The sequence below is a fragment of the Podarcis raffonei genome, chromosome W, assembly GCF_027172205.1.
Source record: "Podarcis raffonei isolate rPodRaf1 chromosome W, rPodRaf1.pri, whole genome shotgun sequence".
Lineage (NCBI taxonomy): Eukaryota > Metazoa > Chordata > Lepidosauria > Squamata > Lacertidae > Podarcis > Podarcis raffonei.
In genome coordinates this window covers 15,562,724-15,576,576 of record NC_070620.1, presented here as the reverse complement: position 1 = coordinate 15,576,576, position 13,853 = coordinate 15,562,724, and the positions used below count along the sequence as shown (strand labels likewise).

The following is a 13,853-nucleotide window of genomic DNA, read 5'->3' as shown; positions in this document are numbered from 1 at the left end:
GTAGAGCAATGGGGGGCCCCGTATATTTTCCCAATTTCCCATCGAAAACCCCCGGGAATTCCTTGCATATGGCGTCCACGTCCACTTGTAAGCTAGTGCGGTTCACCCCGGTGACGGCTCGTCCCAGTGGTCCAAACCATGCCAATCCCAGTAAGCTAATGTAGGGGCCCTTGACCACAAGCAAGTCCAGTTGCCGCGTCCGCCCTCGATATTGCACCCTGAAGGTCCCCACCCCCATTGTGGGGACCTTACGTTTCTGGAAGTCCCGGAGGATGAATGGGGCCGGCCTGAGTTTGGGACCCCCAGTAGGACACAGTTTCCTTAAGGTCCTTGCCGAGATTATGGCTAGAGTTGAACCCGTGTCAAGCTCCATGCGGCACAGGGCCCCCTCTATCTGTACCTCTACATAAATTTTATCTGCGTTGGGGTGGGGCAACTGGTATACCTGACAGTCCGTGAGCTCCGTCGAGTTGCCTTGGTGCGTTGGGCCCCGGGACCTGGGGCTCTTGGATCGGTCCTCTGATGCCTGGTGTCGGGTGGGCCGAGCCCGACACACCCGGGCGATGTGTCCCAATTTTCTGCACTGCCTGCACTCTGCATTGCAAAAACGGCAGGTCCTCCTCTCGTGACTCTCCCCGCAGCTTGCGCAGTTTCCTCCTTCTTGTCGAGGCAGCTGTGGTCTGTGTGCTGCTTGAGTGTGCTGCTGTACTCTGTGCACCTCCTCCCTGTCAGATCCTGAGTCGTCGGTGAGGTCTTCGTGGTGGACCCTCGGTTGGGATGGCAGGCTCGGCCGTGCCTCTTGCGTCGACCTCTCGGCAGCTTCCGTTGCCAGGGCCTCCTCCAGAGCGACCTGGAACATTAGGTCCTTCTTAGCGTAGAGGTGTCGTTGCAGCTTCTCATCCTTCAGGCCACCGACGAGGCGGTCACGAAGCATGTTCTCCAACTCTGAGAAGTTGCAGAACCGGGCAGCTTGGCGGAGAGAGGTCACAAACCCTGTTATGGTTTCCCCAGGGGCTTGCTGCTTTGTGTAGAAGGCATTTTGACGAGCCACCACTGAAGGCTGCGGCGAAAAGTGCCCCTTCAGTTGTTCCATTATTGTTTTGTATGGAACAGTAGTGACATCTTCAGGCGCAAGGAGAGCCCGGGCGATTTCAAATGTCTCCTGTCCGCAGAAGCTGAAGAATATCGCCCTCTTCTTGGCGTCTTCTTCGTCGGTGACCCCTTTGGCTTCTAGGAGGAAGGTGAAACGGGAGGCGTATGCTTCCCAGGCTCCGGATGCTGGGTTGAACGGCGAGAAGCTGCTGTCAGTTGCCATTCTGAGTTCCTTGGGTCCCGGAGCTGCAGCCTGGATACACGGTTCGAGGCAGTCAGCTCAGCGGGATCCCACCTTCGTCGCCAGTGAAATATACTTAGAGTTGAGAGTGGATTTCATGCTCTTTATTCAGCTCATAGCGGTGAGGAGGAATGAAAGTTCCCCCACAATATCTGCTTTATATACATTATTTACACAATGGGCTGCACGTGATTGGCTAATTCCGGAATTCTCCTGTAGGCCAATCAGGTTGTGGATTCACTTCCATCTGGAGCTGGATTGGGTGGCTCCTGCAGACCAATCATACTGCTGCATTGTTCTAAGACCAATCAGACTGCTGCATTCTGAATCCTATTGTTCTGGGACCAATCAGACTGCTGCATTTTGGATCCTATTCAACTCAGTACATAACAGCCTCCAAAAGGCTTCTACAGCTGTTTGTTGCTGCAGCCCTGGCTACAAGCTCCCCAGGTGAATGGTGCTTCTGGGGCTCACCAGGGGGTGCTGGTTGCCAGGAGCTGAGGTGGCCTTCGAGTAAGCAAGCAAGCAGGCGAGGGAGCCCAGCCAGCCAGTTCACCAGCCCTTACTGTTGGGAGTGGACAAACAAGTGGGAGGCCAGGCAGGCATGGTGGCCTTTCTTGTGTCAGCTGTGTTGCAGCTGAGTGCCTGGTGAAGAAGGGGAGCCTTTCTGCCATGCAGGCCTGGTAGTGCCAGCTGCTGCCACTGCTGCCTCCCAAGATAAGGTGCTGGCCTCATGTTCACCTTTGGCTAGTCTCCATCAGGCCGCTAAGGCTGAAGGCATCCTTTTCCCAGGCCCCTTGGGGTGTGGCATGAGGAAGCACCTCTCTTTGGGGCAGGGGGTGCAGCTCAGAGACCAGGGGTGATAGCAGCAGCTTTCCAGAGGACTTACAAGGAGAGGGGAGAAAAGAGGAGACTGAGGGAAAAAGCCACAAGGGAGGATGTTCAAAAAAGGGTGAGAGGCTGCCAGCTGTGCAGGTAAGGTGTGACATAACTGGGCTCCTGAGCCCCACAAGAGTGCCACGGAAAGAATGCAGTTGGTCAAGGCAGCCGTGGACTCAAAACGGTTGAAAACCTTGGCCCTAAATGTTCCCTTGGCACCTCCTTCACAAAGCCCAGGAAACTTCTATCTGGCTTAGGGAAGAAGATGTGATGCTCTGATGTGTCCAAGAGCCCTCCCACCACTTTCCCAAAGCCCACTTAGCTTTAGGAAGGAGGCAGCAGGGCTCTAGCATCCTGTCAGAGGCTTGGTGCAGCCTTCCCAAAGCTTGGGAAGATTTTGCTTGACTTAGGGAAGGAGGTGCCGATGCTCACGGGCATGACATCAGCCCCCCGCCCCCATTGCCCTTGCAAGTTGGTGCCTCTTGCCCTAACTGTTCCCCTACAAAAAATTTCACTGCATGCCACTGCTCTCCACCCCCTGTCCCCCAGAAACAATACTTCTGTCTTGTCAGGATTCAACCTCAATCCATCCTCCAACCGCCTCCAGACACTCACACAGGACATTCACCACCTTCATTGGTTACGATTTAGACAAGAGGTAGAGCTGGGTATAATCCAAATACTGGTGCCCAGCCTAAGCCCCCTGATGATCTCTACCAGCGGCTTCATATAGATGTTGAAAAGCATGGGGGAGAGGACAGAGCCCTGAGGTACCCCACAAGTGAGCCCTTCCTTTCAGTTCCATCAACACCATATCCAGGTATGTCTCAAAATCACTGTTTGTAATATTATCTTCTACTTCCATTTCCACGTGGTCATCTGATTCCTTCAGTTTGGTTATTTCTTGATCCAGTCCTGCCAACTTTTCATCAATTTGTTCTGACGCCTCTGCATATTCACCATTTCCATTTTTTTTTTTATACCTCATAATATTCTTTCTCCTCTGGCTCACTTTTCTCATCAGATGGGTGGGGTACAAATAAACAAATTATTATTATTATTATTATTATTATTATTATTATTATTATTATTATTATCTTCATCCTCATCAAACATTGATCCGAACATTTTTAGCTGTTCAGCAAACATCTGTTGTACAATTCCAATTATCACTAGTAGATCCATACTGGATAGTTTCAATGTGCCGAATATTATTGGCTACTCAGTTCACCTTAATGTTCCTCCTTAAAAGAAAGACAGTCAGCTGCAGCTGGTATCTCAGGCCAAATTCATTCTCATGGTTAATAATAGTTACTCCACTTTCAATTATCTGTTTAGTGGCAGGAAACAAACATAAAAATGGTACCAGGATTTTTATTGTAGGTTTTTAATATTTCATGCTCACCATAATTCAAGTTTTCTGTTATACTTTAGACACTTTAACACTTAAATTTCCTTTCTGGCTTTTTGGTGAAAGATGTTGGTATGCCCAGGTTTCTAATGAGAGAGGAATTTCTCTCATTAGAATCTCATCATCCCAGAGATATTTTAATAGGTTTAAAAATAGAGAGGGTGCAACCATTTTACCAGGCTATTACATGGCAGTCAGGCATAATGGTATTTTCCTCTGCCTGCCACCTTGTTGTAAACTCACGTCCAGCTGCAAGGTACAGACAGCAGAACAACAGCTTTTATCAAGCTTCATGAGCATAATCCCAGATCGCTCTTATCTCCAGAGTGAGTAATATAGCCAGGCTATATTATTAATCACGATATCAACCGGAACTAGCAGAAAGATCTTCAGGTCACCATTCCTCTCAGGTTTCTTCCCCTTTCCAGATATCTGCTCCACTTCCCAGTGGAGGAGGAGTTGCGATGGATCTTTTGGCCACCCACTCCAATCCGGGGGCGGCGTCCTGCGTCACCCTGAGGTCCCGGCAGCATCATAGTTCCGGCCAGCCAATCCGCTGGCTGGGACCAATTTAAACTTAGCTGCGATCCAGGGAACTTCCTTCTGGCTCAGTTTCACAATCTGCTCACATCTCATCCCTTCTCTCCATTGTTGGACCCCTTAAAGTGACTTGAGGCACCACGTGTTCCGGAGACCTTTGGGCTTTAGTTCCTCCGCTTTCAATTACATCTGCTCAGGGTTCACATTCGTATTGCCTTCCTGCGGGGGTCTCCTCAGCTGGGGTGTGTGTGGGGGAGCAGGGGTGTTTGTCGCTCACCCTCTTGTGGTTTCGCTGGGTTCCGATAAGTCGGGGAGTGTGTTTCTGAGCGTGCTGTGATTGGCGCTCGCATTGCTTGCCTTGTGCAGGGGTCTGTTTTATTGTGGGAGTGTACTGTAGTGTTGTGTCACTTCTGCTTCTGGGAAACTACATTTATTGTTCTGATTTTATTGATCCTTCCCGCTCCCCTGACCCCCACCTTTCCCTCTCCCCGTGGCTGTATTTTGCTGACTTTACTTTGCCGCTTTAATTTGTTGCTACCCAGGGGAGTGCTCAGCATGCGAGACGCAGCTGCTCCAACCCAGTGTTACAGCTAGCTCGCGCGCTGGAGAGACCAGCAATTGGCCTCTCTGCAGCTGTTTGACTGCTCAGAGGAGGCGGAGCTCGAAGGGGATTTCCTGTTTAAATATCAGGTTGTTTGTGTGGAATCACGTATGCGTGTGCCCTGTGCCCTGTGCCTAGTTCAGCGGGTGGGTGGGTGCGTGCCGAACAGAGCAACGTGTTTCCTTTGCAGGCGTTCAGTGCCAGCTTTGCAGGGGGAGGCTTACTAAAAAATAAAAAATGTTCAGCTCCTTCCTCCTTGCTTATTGAGCGCTCCCAGCTCCCTTTGTTTAAGGATGCCCAAAGGCAGGGCACTCTTAGTGAGGGGTTACCCTTCATGGATCACTGCCTTGCCGTGGTGAAGGGGCTTGAATAACTCAGAGAAGCTATGAGCTATGCCGTGCAGGGCCACCCAAGATGGACAGGTCATAGTGGAGAGTTTTGACCAAATGTGATCCACCTGGAGCAGGAACCAGCAAGCCACTCCAGTATCCCTGCCAAGAAAACTCCATGGACTGGCTGGCATGGCAGATAAAGAAAAGAAAGGAACAAAACACAGTGAATAAGATCATCATTGAAGGTATCGAGATAGATAACCCGAAAGAGATTAGAAAAGGATTTCTGGACTTTTACAGACACCTATATAGAAGTAAAGACAAAAACAACATGAGAAAAATAGAAAGATTTTTAAAGGAAAAAGAGGTGCAGAAGATCCCGACGGGGAAAAAAGATAATTTGAATGCCCCGATCGAAACGGAAGAAATAAAAGAGGCAATAAAAGAGATGAAAAAAGGGAAAGCTCCAGGTCCAGATGGATTTACAGCCAGTTACTATAAAGAAATGAAAGACATCCTAATCGTACCTATGAAAGAAGTCATGAATAACATTATGAGAAATAGAGAAATCCCAGAAACATGGAAAGAGGCGTTTATTACATTCATTCCAAAACAAGACTCAGATTTAACGCAAGTTAAAAATTACAGGCCTATTTCACTGTTAAACACTGACTACAAAATTTTCGCAAGTATTTTAGCAAATAGAATGAAAAAGGTTCTACGAGAAATTATACACAAGGATCAGACAGGTTTCCTTCCTGGCAGACAGATGAAAGATAATATAAGAAATATAATTAATATTTTAGAATATCTGAATGCCAGGAATGAGAAACAAGCTGTGATGATTTTTGTGGATGCTGAAAAGGCCTTTGATAATATATCATGGGATTTTATGTTAAAGAATTTAGAACATATGGAAGTGGGCAAGGAATTTTTTAATGGAATAAAAGCAATATATACAGAGCAGAAAGCAAAGTTGATAGTAAACAATATTATGACAGAAGATATAAAAATAAACAAAGGTACAAGACAGGGATGCCCGTTATCGCCACTATTATTCATCTTGGTTCTGGAAGTTTTGTTAAAGTCAATAAGGAAAAATGAAGAAATAAAAGGGGTGACTGTGGGTAAAAATGAATATAAAGTTAAAGCGTTTGCAGATGATCTGGTAATAACAGTGGAGGAACCACTGGGAAGTGTTAAAAGAATACTAGAAGAAATAGATCAATTCGGTCAAGTTGCAGGGTTTTATTTAAACAAAAAGAAGACAAAAATTATTGCGAAAAATATTAAACAAGAATCAATAGAGGTAATGCAACAATAAATTGGAATAGAGGTGGTGAACAAAGTGAGATATTTAGGAATTTGGTTAACCCCCAGAAATATAGATTTGTTTCAAAATAATTATATACCTGTGTGGAATGGTATAAAAAGGGATTTGGAGGTGTGGGGAAGGTTGAAGTTATCCTTTTGGGGGAGAATATCAACGATAAAGGTGAGCGTGCTACCAAAGATGTTATTTTTATTTCAATCACTCCCGATAATCAAGGGGACATCAATATTTAAAGAATGGCAAAAGATAATATCAAGGTATATCTGGCAGGGTAAGAAGCCAAGGATTCAGTTTAAGTTACTAACAGATGCGAAGGAAAGAGGTGGCTTCGCCCTGCCAGATTTGAAACTATATTATGAAGCATCTTGCTTATGTTGGATTAAACTAGAAAATGGAGAATTGTTGGATTTGGAAGGGTTTGATAATAGATTTGGTTGGCACGCCTATATATGGTATGAAAAGAAGAAAATTCATAAAGGGTTTGAAAACCACATTTCCGAAGGTCATTAATAAATGTATGGGACAGGTATAAAAATTTGTTGGAATTTAAACTCCCCCACTGGATTTCACCTTTAGAAGTGATGAGCGTAAAAAAGATCAATATGAGGGGGAGGTGGATAACGTATGGAGAATTGACAGTTAAAGAAGGGGGGAAATGGAAAATGAAACCCTATGAAGAAGTAAAAGAATTTGTCTATGATTGGTTGCATTACTATCAGGTCTGTGAAATGTTTAAAAAAGATTGCAAAATGTATGGATATGGAGAAAAAGAATCAAAATTTCAACTAGAGATATTGAATAATGAGCATAAAAAATTGTCTAAAATGTATAAAATGTTGCTGGAGTGGCATACAAAAGATGAAGAGGTTAAATCGGTAATGATACATTGGGCCAGAGATTTTGGTTATAATATGCAATATGATGAATGGTCAAAATTATGGAATGAAAGACTAAAATTTACGGCATGTACTGCGTTAAAGGAAAATGTGATGAAAATGGTATATAGATGGTATATAACACCAGTAAAACTAGCTAAAATGTATAAAACATGTAATAAGTGTTGGAAATGTAAAGAAAAAGAAGGGACATTCTATCATATGTGGTGGGAGTGTAAAAAGGTGAGAGGCTTCTGGGAAATGATATATAATGAATTGAAAAAGATGTTGAAATATACGTTTATTAAGAAACCGGAGGCCTTCTTATTGGGATTGGTAGGAAATTAGATAAGTAAGAAAGACTGTAAACTTTTTCAATATGCAGCTACAGCAGCGAGAATACTTCTGGCCCAAAAATGGAAACAGGAAGAGTTACCGACGGTGGAAGAATGGAGACTGAAATTGACTGATTATGCAGAATTGGACAAACTAACAGGGAAGATTCGGTATCAACGAGACCAAAAGTTTATCGAGGACTGGGGAAGATTTACAGATTATCTGAAAGGCATATGTGATGAACAGATAACGTTTGTCGGTTTTCAAGAGACTCTGTGAAAAACAGAGGAATATTGTTAAAAAGAAAATAAGAGGAGGGAAGGAGATATCTAAAGGCAATACTAAGTTAAGAAATGCGTTAATAATATTGATGTAAATGAAAGATCGGCAGAGGAGCTGAGGGAAGTCAAAAAAAGAGAGGAATGTGTGATAAAATGTGAATTGATTGTATAAAAAAATGGTTGGTTTGGTTTTTTTCTTTTTTTCTTTTTCTCTTTTGTGGAAAATGAATAAAAATATTATTTTTTTAAAAAAGAAAACTCCATGGACAAAGACAACAGGCATATAAAAGTTATGACGCTGGAAGATGAGCCCCTCAGGTCGGAAGGCGTCCAACATGCTACTGAGGAAGAGCGGAGGACAAGTACAAGTAGATTCAGAGCTGATGAAGCGGCTGGGCCAAAGCCGAAAGGACGCTCAGTTGCGGATATGCCTGGAAGCGAAAGGAAAGTCCAGTGCTGTAAAGAAAAATATTGCATAGGAACCTGGAATGTAAGAACCATGAACCTTGGTAAGTTGGAAGTGGTCAAAAATGAGATGGCAAGAATAAATATTGACATCCTGGGCATCAGTGAACTAAAATGGACGGGAATGGGCGAATTCAGATCGGATGACCATCACATCTACTACTGTGGGCAAGAATCCCGTAAAAGAAATGGAGTGGCCCTCATCGTCAACAAAAGAGTGGCAAAAGCTGTACTGGGATGCAATATCAAAAATGATAGAATGATCTCGATACGAATCCAAGGCAGACCTTTTAACATCACAGTAATCCAAGTTTATGCACCAACCACTGGTGCTGAAGAAACTGAAATTGACCAATTCTATGAAGACTTACAACACCTTATAGAAATGACACCAAAGAAGGATGTTCTTCTCATTATAGGGGATTGGAATGCTAAAGTAGGGAGTCAAGAGATAAAAGGAAGAACTGGCAAGTTTGGCCTAGGAGATCAAAACGAAGCAGGACAAAGGCTAATAGAGTTCTGCCAAGAGAACAAGCTGGTCATCACAAACACTCTTTTCCAACAACACAAGAGACGACTCTACACATGGACATCACCAGATGGGCAGCATCGAAATCAGATTGATTATATTCTCTGCAGCCAAAGATGGAGAAGCTCTATACAGTCAGCAAAAACAAGACCTGGAGCTGACTGTGGCTCAGCTTCTTATAGCAAAATTCAAGCTTAAACTGAAGAAAGTAGGGGAAACCACTGGGCCGGTAAGATACAATCTAAGTCAAATCCCTTATGAATACACAGTGGAAGTGAGGAACGGGTTTAAGGATTTAGATTTGGTGGACAGAGTGCCTGAAGAACTATGGATGGAGGCTCATAACATTATACAAGAGGCAGCAACTAAAACCATCCCAATGAAAAGGAAATGCAAGAAAGCAAAGTGGCTGTCCGACGAGGCCTTACAAATAGCGGGTGAGAGAAGGCAAGCAAAATGCGAGGGAGATAGTGAAATTGAATGCAGATTTCCAAAAAATAGCAAGGAGAGACAAGAAGGCCTTCTTAAACGAGCAATGCAAAGAAATAGAGGAAAACAATAGAATGGGAAAAACCAGAGATCTGTTCAAGAAAATTGGAGATATGAAAGGAACATTTCGTACAAAGATTTCCATAATAAAAGACAAAAGTGGAAAGGACCTAACAGAAGCAGAAGACATCAAGAAGAGGTGGCAAGAATACACAGAGGAACTATACCAGATGGATATCTCATATACCCCAGGGTAGTGTGGTTCCTGACCTTGAGCCAGACATCCTGGAGAGTGAAGTCAAATGGGCCTTAGAAAGCACTGCTAATAACAAGGCCAGTGAAAGTGATATTCCAGCTGAACTATTTAAAATTTTAAAAGATGATGCTGTTAAGGTGCTACACTCAATATGCCAGCAAATTTGGAAAACTCAGCAGTGGCCAGAGGATTGGAGAAGATCAGTCTACATCCCAATCCCAAAGAAGGGCAGTGCCAAAGAATGCTCCAACTACCGCACAATTGCACTCATTTCACACACTAGCAAGGTTATGCTTAAAATTCTACAAGGCAGGCTTAAGCAGTATGTGGACCGAGAACTCCCAGAAGTGCAAGCTGGATTTAGAAGAGGCAGAGGAACCAGAGACCAAATTGCAAACATGCGCTGGATTATGGAGAAAGCTAGAGAGTTCCAGAAAGACATCTACTTCTGCTTCATTGACTATGCAAAAGCCTTTGACTGTGTCAACCACAGCAAACTATGGCAAGTTCTTAAAGAAATGGGAGTGCCTGATCACCTCATCTGTCTCCTGAGAAATCTCTATGTGGGACAAGAAGCTACAGTTAGAACTGGATATGGAACAACTGATTGGTTCAAAACTGGGAAAGGAGTACGACAAGGCTGTATATTGTCCCCCTGCTTATTTAACTTATATGCAGAATTCATCATGCGAAAGGCTGGGCTGGATGAATCCCAAACCAGAATTAAGATTGCCGGAAGAAATATCAACAACCTCAGATATGCAGATGACACAACCTTGATGGCAGAAAGTTGAGGAGGAATTAAAGAACCTTTTAATGAGGGTGAAAGAGGAGAGTGCAAAATATGGTCTGAAGCTCAACATCAAAAAAACGAAGATCATGGCCACTGGTCCCATCACCTCCTGGCAAATAGAAGGGGAAGAAATGGAGGCAGTGAGAGATTTTACTTTCTTGGGCTCCATGATCACTGCAGATGGTGACAGCAGTCACGAAATTAAAAGATGCCTGCTCCTTGGGAGAAAGGCGATGGCAAACCTAGACAGCATCTTAAAAAGCAGAGACATCACCTTACCAACAAAGGTCCGTATAGTTAAAGCCATGGTTTTCCCAGTAGTGATGTATGGAAGTGAGAGCTGGACCATAAAGAAGGCTGATTGCCAAAGAATTGATGCTTTTGAATTATGGTGCTGGAGGAGACTCTTGAGACTGGACTGCAAGAAGATCAAACGTATCCATTCTTAAGGAAATCAGCCCTGAGTGCTCACTGGAAGGACAGATCCTGAAGCTGAGGCTCCAATACTTTGGCCACCTCATGAGAAGAGAAGACTCCCTGGAAAAGACCCTGATGCTGGGAAAGATGGAGGGCACAAGGAGAAGGGGACGACAGAGGACGAGATGGTGGGACAGTGGTCTCAAAGCTACAAACATGAGTCTGACCAAACTGCGGGAGGCAGTGGAAGACAGGAGTGCCTGGCGTGCTCTGGTCCATGGGGTCACGAAGAGTCGGACACGACTAAACGACTAAACAACAACAACAACAACACCCTTTATCACTCCCACTCAACCAAGCAGCAGGGCTTCGTGGGGTGCGGTTTGGATGCCATTTGCTTGCTTTTACAATTGCACACTCACTAGCTCGGGTCCGCTGCTTTAGTTTGTTGTTGTTAGGTGCTGGGTCCGAGGGGGCCGCCATCTTAGCTGCGGCCACTCGATCACCAGTTGCCATCTTAATTTGGTCACACTATTCACCATGGCCACCATAGTGGGGCCACATGGGCAGAAACATCCATTGTTATTGCTCTAGTGCCCTGCTCTGTTTATTAACAACGCAAGAACTAGGCAAACAAATAATATGTTATATCTTTACTTGGAGTTTATTTATTGACCCAGCTCCCATCTGTGGTTTAATTCATTGCACAGACTCTGCTGTCTCAGTTTATTGCAGTATTAATACCGCTTTGATTTTATACTTTCACTGCCTTTTAGTTTATAACAGCTGCTATTGCTTTGTGTTTATAGCCTAGGTCTTGCCGTGTGCTCTTCTTGGCTAGTTTAATTTAATTTGCTGCCTTTTAACAGCATTTGGAGCAATTAATTTCTGCTAATCACTAGCAGCCTGGGAGTTGCTATTTGCCCTGCCTGGCTTATTTATTCATCTGCTGTTAACTAGTTTCCTTATTTTGCTCTTTCACTGGAAGGTTTATCTGCTGGTTGGTTGCTCCTGAGAATTTATTAAGTTTATTAAGAGTTCATTTCTTTAATGCAACATTTAATTCTATTTACTCAGTAATTTTATTGGTTAATTTGGTTAAGTTTGCAGTTGCTTTTGAAATTCATTTGGGGTATTTGGCAGCTTAATAATATTGGGATATAGTGCCTTTCAATTGATATTGCTTATTTAAAGTTTAAACTCCTTGTCAATACATATTAGCTCAGAGTTGCTCACTAATCTGTGGGGGCAGACGTGGTTGCCTTTATATTCCAATTGCTGGCAGTGTATACAATACTGAACTAGGCTTGCCAGTGCAGGTGGTGCTGAGCTAATCAAAGCGAAAAGGTTTTCTTTGGCTACTCTTGAACTGTGGTTTTTAGTTGTTGTCTCATGGTGCCCAGAAGGAAGCAGGCAACAGCAACCCCCGGCACTGGGTCAAAACGTGTACCTGCGACCAGGTCCCAGTCACAGTCTGCCCATTTGGGTAGAGGTTCTTCTTCACTTGCAGGACAGGCGGTAGGGCAATTAGGGTTTGCATTGGTGGGTATGGCCAAAGACCTGCAGGCAATGTCTCAGTTTTTCACAGAATTTGATACTTTGATGGATCAGTTTAGGCCTCAGGCTACGAGCCAAGCTGTCGACTTACAACCTACCCCTGATTTTATACCAGGCACCATAACCAGTGCCTCCAGTTTGTCTCAGACCTGCGATGAATCTGAGGACCTGCCTAGTACATCCCCAGCTTTATTTAGTGACTCACAGCTTTCTGGTTGGTTATCCCAGCCTAGGTCAGTGGCAACAAAAACCCATGGTAATCCGCCCTCTACTGCGTTGCAGCAGCGTTACACTATAGATACTTCCAATGCCCAGCTGGGGGTGGCAGCGCAGACACGGCATCCGCGTGCCGGGATCACCCGATCCACTCGTAAGGTTGCTTCTCCCCCTCCTTCCCAGTCGTCCTCTAGTTGGCAACTCCCTTTAACTTCCTCTAGTCTCGCACAGGCTGATGCTGTGTCAGAGGTCCTGGGCTCATACACATCGGGGGGGGGGAATGAGCTCCCACTTCCAGACGCCGCCAAGGCCCCCAGAAAATGACCGCATAAGAAGCATTCCAGCAAGAAGAGCAAGAGGTCCATGGATGACGACTCGGATACGGATTCAGGTACTTCTTTCAGCTCCGACTCTGATAGTGATGAGTCACAAGATTTTCACTGGGGTCAAGGGGAGGGAGTTCCTGGTTTACCATTATGGGTCTGGAATATGAGACCTAATTCGCATCGCAAAAAGTTTGGGGGGATTTTGGAATGCAAGGATGGGGCCCTGGTGGAGGATGTTAAGATGTCCACTAACACACCCAGGGACATTATCCTTGGTAACCACCTTTTATCAAAAACCATGGCAAAAATATTGACTGGCCAATACGTTGACATTTTAAAATTAGTCCCACCTGACCAGTTTCAGGGTAAAGCTGAAAAGAAGTGTGGTTATGGGAAGCGTAAATCTAAGACATCCAGAGTTGACAGGACTTTTGGGAAGTGGTTAGATGGCTTTCAAAGTGTTTTTGTGCATAGTGGAGGCGGCCTATCCAAAGCAAGCCTTGCACCTAATTGTCTACCCGTCACGTGTGCGGATGGCCTATGCTATGGCGGGTGAGGCAGCTGCAATAACATATGACGAGACTTTCTGCAGGAATGCTGCATTGCTACCTAGTACATGCTGGGATTGAGTGGACCAGCATATTTGGCTCATGGTTGTGGCGCCTCATATTGAAAAGAAACCACTGGAAAATAGTAAATTAGGCAAATCAGATGCCAGAAGGGACCCCGCCACATAGTATGTTGGGAGTTCAATAAAGGCCTCTGCCAGAGGCAGAATTGTAGGTACTCTCATGAGTGTGACAGATGCTTAGGTAGCCACCCGGCAGTGTCCTTCAAAGGTAAGCAGTCCTTTTGGGGGGCAGGGGGTATCACCAGCAGAATGC

The 13,853-nt window shown here is 44.8% G+C and overlaps 1 pseudogene; it reads left to right on the top strand.

Annotated features, from left to right (window-relative positions):
* The first annotated feature begins 8,179 nt into the window (after window positions 1–8,179).
* LOC128405975 (craniofacial development protein 2-like) lies at window positions 8,180–12,967 on the top strand (annotated as a pseudogene).
* The last annotated feature ends 886 nt before the right edge of the window (window positions 12,968–13,853 follow it).